The 5659-nt window shown below is 36.6% G+C and overlaps 1 long non-coding RNA gene across 1 annotated transcript; it reads right to left on the bottom strand.

The window, feature by feature from the left end:
* On the bottom strand, positions 1–5099 carry LOC135215087 (uncharacterized). Its single transcript, XR_010314560.1, has 3 exons — positions 5020–5099; positions 1191–1265; positions 1–529 (listed from the first exon to the last, which is right to left on the bottom strand). It is a non-coding gene; the product is annotated as an uncharacterized LOC135215087 (long non-coding RNA).
* Between the last annotated feature and the right edge of the window lie 560 nt (positions 5100–5659).

The following is a 5659-nucleotide window of genomic DNA, read 5'->3' as shown; positions in this document are numbered from 1 at the left end:
AGAGAGAGAGAGAGAGAGAGAGAGAGAGAGAGAGAGAGAGAGAGAGAGAGAGAGATTAAATTACACAACGGCTCCTTTCGGGGCGAGTAGCCAGCCAGCCAGCCAGGTAGGTATATACCTTGGGTAACACCATTCATCAGGCGCAGTCGAAGTAGTACACCGTGAACCAGGTACGTAAATATTTCAGCGTAGTAGCCTGTCACCTTTCCTTTCCTCACCGTGGTAAGAGGAAAGTGAGAAATGTGGAAGAGGCAAATAAAAAGGGGTAACCTTTCTATAATGAGAGGTGGTAAGATTTTAAGACTCGCTGCGGGAAGGGACGGCCCTGTTTGTTTATGGTAATGCGAGCGTTTCGCTTATTTCTACGACCGTTAACTTCGTTACCTTTTACACCATTCGAGGCAGGAACAGGTGTCTGTAGTTTCTTTACATGTTTTCGTCGTCATCTTTGGGTCTGGGCTACATAAAGGGATTTGGCCAGCCATACATAATTGAATTTTGCTGTTTACGATCGTTCAAACACTTCCAGCTAATAAATAAAAAGTCATTCATTTAATATCAAAATGAACACAAATGTCTAAGGGTGGTAGTATTACGATAAAATATTAAAAAATCTGTTGGCTGATATTCAGAAATAGTCATTTAATATCAAAATGAACAGAAATGTCTAAGGGCGGTAGTATGGCGTTATAATATTAAATATCTGTTGGCTGATTTTTAGGAAACAATTTTCAAAGATATTATCTTTTAACAACAGTAATCAACGCTTACGGTAATCCCCCAAGTCTGCCACAATAATTAAAATATTCCCGAAACTGTTGTCAAGCGAAGTGGCCGAAAGAATTTGCGAAAATTCCTAACAGCAAATGAGCAGATCTCTGACAAGGGGACACTGACGACTACAAAAAATGCCGTAAGAACTACTGACACCTAATGGTAATGGGAACTTGCAGTGTGATCAAATACATCAGATTAATAAACTAAATGTGATAACCTAAATGTGATAACGGTGGTCCTACGAGCGCTATGGAAATGGTGCTGGACATTGATAAGCCGTCAACAAGTAACCAGTAAAGATGGATTTCTTGAGGCATCACACAAAATCCAGAGGATTCTAGTCAAAGCACATGGCTAAAGTGGACCAAAAAAAAAAAAAAAAAATGCATGGAGATGTTTTCCTGACATCGTACCTGAAGAAGCAGCTGTACTGGTGACCTCTGAGTGAGAACCAACTGTAAAACGAAGCAGGTTTCCTGTTGCAGCTCCTGTGGAAAAAAAAAAAACAGTACCACATTTTGTCACACTTCAAAATCAAGTAAAAATGAAACCTATAAAATGCTTCACGGCATCAGTGAATTTTACTATGTCCATGAAATCTAAAGTTCATATAAGATCATGCACATTTGGTACCTATGAAATCTCGGATTTCATCATTAAGAATAAAAAAAAGGAGGAGGCTATAAACTGCCAGAGTCTGGACACTAAAAGGTACCCTGGTGAATTCTGAAACTCACAGTTTCAGAAAATATCTACCATCATCTGCGGCGTTTATGCCTATAATTCACTGCTTGAGCACGCATTAAAAGAACAAATAGTTTTGTAACCCATAAATCCGACCAGGGATGTGTAACTAGACTCATCTAAACCAAATCATCACAAACACTGACGATGTATTACACAATTTTGCAAAGATGAACAGCCTGGGACATAGGGGAAATCGTATACTAACTTAGTAATCTACCAAATACGAAAGGAAATTGAATTGTAAACGTTCAGAAACAGATACGTTCGTGAAAAATCTGAGACTTGACATCACTCTGGTCACTGATACTTTTTAGGAGCTGGAGAATATTTTTCCTTTTAATTATTCACTATTATTCCACCGCATAAAACCAAATCTTGTCTGCCATAAAGTTGAAGACACGCAGGAAAGCGGAACCGATTCTTTCTATCTTAATATATTCCTTTTAATATGCAGACTTCAGTTTATACACAAGCAAGGAATTTTCATTTTTTTTAGAATAGCCTTTTGGTTATAAAACAAGATTTTCGAAAACTGACTTCATCAAAATACTGGCTCCTACTTAGACTTGTCCTAAAAGGGAGCTTTATGAACAAATCTACTCTCCTACATCCAAAACAGAACCAATATTGCATACTATGAAGATGGCATTTGCAAAACTACTTAGGTTCACAACCATCCTCATATACATTTTATGTAGTCAGTGACCGGAATCTTGTCTAGAGATTTTATGTGTTGTCCAGCTAGAATCAACAAGTCAAATTCGGCCTCCAGACAGTCTCATTCCAAGAGCCTGCGAAAGTATTCGAACCGAAATGATCAATCAAGGAAGGTGTTAAGAACTAGGCAGCTTCTTCTCTGGCGGACTAGAAGCGCATCACGTATGAAAGAGGAAAGCATGACAAGGCCGCTTTCTCTCTCTCTCTCTCTCTCTCTCTCTCTCTCTCTCGGAAGAAAACCAAGCAATAACAATCCCTTCGGAAGCAGAGACTACTCAAAAACAAGTAGCCCAAAAACGAGTAGCCCCAAGTACAAGGAAGTCCCGAATGCAAATGGGGAAATCTAAACGGGAAAATGTAAACTCAAGCATGGCTCCTCCTCCTCCTCCTCCTCCTCTTCTTCTTTGATAGTCTTTTTAGAAGCCATTTCGGAGTGCAACTCATAGCAAGCGACTCATATCTGTCAACCTGTCATTTTTTAATCGAATTTAGCGGATACTTCGCGCATTCTAGAACAAGTCTTACTGAAGGAACTGGCTATAAATATCAGTGACCTCAAAGTCTGGGCAGCTTCCCAGTTATAAATATCCATATCTGATCTGATCACATATTTACCCAGTATCCATAATCCAACTTTCGAACATTTTTATAGACCTTGGATTCTGATGGGGAGGAAAATGCAAATGATCTAAAAAGCGAATTCCATTCAATTCAGGTGCTTGTTTTGAGAGAGACTCATAAACGATGAGTATATTACCAAAGGCAGTTTTTATGTTAAGTGTCAATGAACTCAAAGAGTTACTCGTGTAAATTAACTAATTACAAGAAACTCCATGAAATGACTAAGATACATCTCACAACATGAACTGATCATTTCACTTGAGAAGGACATATCACCAAGAGTGGTTGCCTTGCAAGACAGATCAATTAAATGAGCTACAGGAATTGTCAATGAACAAGAGTTACTCGTGTAAATTAACTAATTAAAAAACTCCATGACGTGACAAGATACTTCTTACGTCATGATCTGATTTCACTTAAGACTTCACCAAGAGTGATTCCCTTGCAAGACACGAGATCAATTAAATGAGATACAGAAAAAGTGCACTGTTAGATTGGAATTACCTCATTGTGAACAATGTTGCTTTTTAAGTAACGGGTAATAAAGTCACAGAATAACAAAACTGCGCAGTTTTGGCTGGGAAAGTCACAGAAAAAAAAGTCGCATTAATTTATGATGGCCGGTAATAAAGTCACAGGGAAAAATTCACAACATTTTTGGGGGGTTTTCATCTTTCTGATATTTACAATCTTTTGTCTGTGTTTTTACGGTCATCCCCAACAAACTTTTGTACTAAACACGCCGCAAAGGTGGATACATACCTTGTTAAAACCCTTGGAAAGATTAATGTGACTTTTGTTTTGTTTTTTGACTTTTTTTTTTTTTTTTTTTTTTTTTTTTTTTTTACCTGGATTAATTATTTATTACCTAAAAATTAACTTTTCACAATAGTTTTTATCATGTAGCTAACATTTATACCCAGTCTGTAACGTTACGACTTGCCATTACGTAATTTGGTTTCCCAACTAACAGATATAGAGTGCGTTACTTTTAACAGTTTCGTAACAAATTAAATAATAAATAAAAATGTTTTATAGGATGTCATCACAATGAACGTTCCGCAGCACGTTATCCAAATACGAAAACTTATGACAGCCATTTTCGGTCATTACCCATCAACAGATAGTTGTGGCTACAAAACCTATTATATGCTTCTACATGACTAACTAAAAAAAAGGGAATAATCATATATTTCACAGCTTCTTCATTACTGCAGTTCCTATCCTTCTGAACGGGTTCAATGGATAAACTAATAGTCATCATTGGCTATTGGTACTTAACATTTTTAAACGATGTTACTTCAGTTTCACTTCTCCAAAAGTGTAAAAAGAATCCTTTCTGACTAACTTTTCTTTTAATATAAGTAGTTAAATCTTACTTGATATATAACTGGAATATTTTTAAGTTCAATACAAACCAAGTACTCATCAATGATTACTAGTATACTTCTCCAAAAGTGTACAAAGGACCCTTTCTGACTAACTTTCTCTTAATATAAATAAGTAAATAACCTTCATTGTACACATTGTACAACTATACAGTAACACGACTTGTATAACTAATAAAACGTGGTGGTTCAAGTTACATAATAGGGTTCAAAAGTTTCATTTCATTTGAAATGGTCATCAAAATCATGATCAATTCAGTTTCGGTTGAAATACTTGTCAAAATTCTTGCATTTAATAAAACCGTCCAGTAACAACCTCTTACCTACAATCTTACACTTAAAAACAATCATAATTTGTTCATTATCATTATCCCCGTCTTACTAACACTATAAGTAATCGACTGATACTAATACTTCATCATATCTCTTGGTTATTTTACTAAGAAAAAAAATCATGATATATTCTTAACTTTTTGTCAATCCTACATTGAATGGGACATTTTGAAAATATCGGAAATTGTTTTAGAAGCTATACGAATGAAAAATATACACAAATTTTCATCGTGGCCAAATCTGCAACGGGAGTCATGCGTCTTATGTGTAGCACCCAGAGCCCTTGAGCCTTTGAGAAGTCGCTAGTGGTTAATGCATTTTCCTTCTTCCTATAATAAGCCTAAAGTCTACTTTCTTCTAAATTCTTTCCTAGAACATGAATTTATGCTTACATACACTAAACTAAAATGGACTGCAAAGCGACACAGTAACTTACTTTGCAAAATCAACATTTATTAAGATTCTGGATAAACAGAGATGGAAAACATCCCCAAAGTGCTGGAAACCCAAGCAACGCAAGACGAACTTGGCTGAAAATGAAGAAAAGTATGGATTAAGAAGATGAGAGTTGGCATAGCCTAAGGCAAGGACTCTAAAACTCCATCTTTGCATTTCTCGATGGAAACAGCGCCATCTTGAAGAGAGATATTCAAGATGGCGGTGATGGAAAGCGCCATCGGTCCCTGGGCTACTTATCTCCCCTACGAAATAGTTCCCAAGGGAGCTCATGCTTGTTCAATCCAGGCTGTTAAATAAAAGACAAATTAATAATCAATATAAGCTTAGTTCGTGCCCCATAAGCTTTGGCTTCTGGGTATTAATGACCCTTTAACAAGTGCACGGATCGAATACCAACACCATTCAATTTTTCTACCTACCGTTTGTATTTCTGTAAGTGGCATTGAGTTTTTCTCATTCACGTTTCATGAACAATAAATGGATTGTCAATATTGTAAAGATTGTAACTTACGTAGTTCGGTGAATTCCACCCAAAGTGTCCTTCCTTTCCTCTTGTTGCCCATATTTCGTGGCCCTGTTGTTGCTTTCGACACGGTTCTATATTGTATTTTTTCTAA

The sequence above is a fragment of the Macrobrachium nipponense genome, chromosome 5 (genome assembly GCF_015104395.2).
Source record: "Macrobrachium nipponense isolate FS-2020 chromosome 5, ASM1510439v2, whole genome shotgun sequence".
NCBI classification, from domain to species: domain Eukaryota; kingdom Metazoa; phylum Arthropoda; class Malacostraca; order Decapoda; family Palaemonidae; genus Macrobrachium; species Macrobrachium nipponense.
The sequence above is the reverse complement of the archived record's forward strand: the minus strand, read 5'-3'. Positions and strand labels throughout refer to the sequence as shown.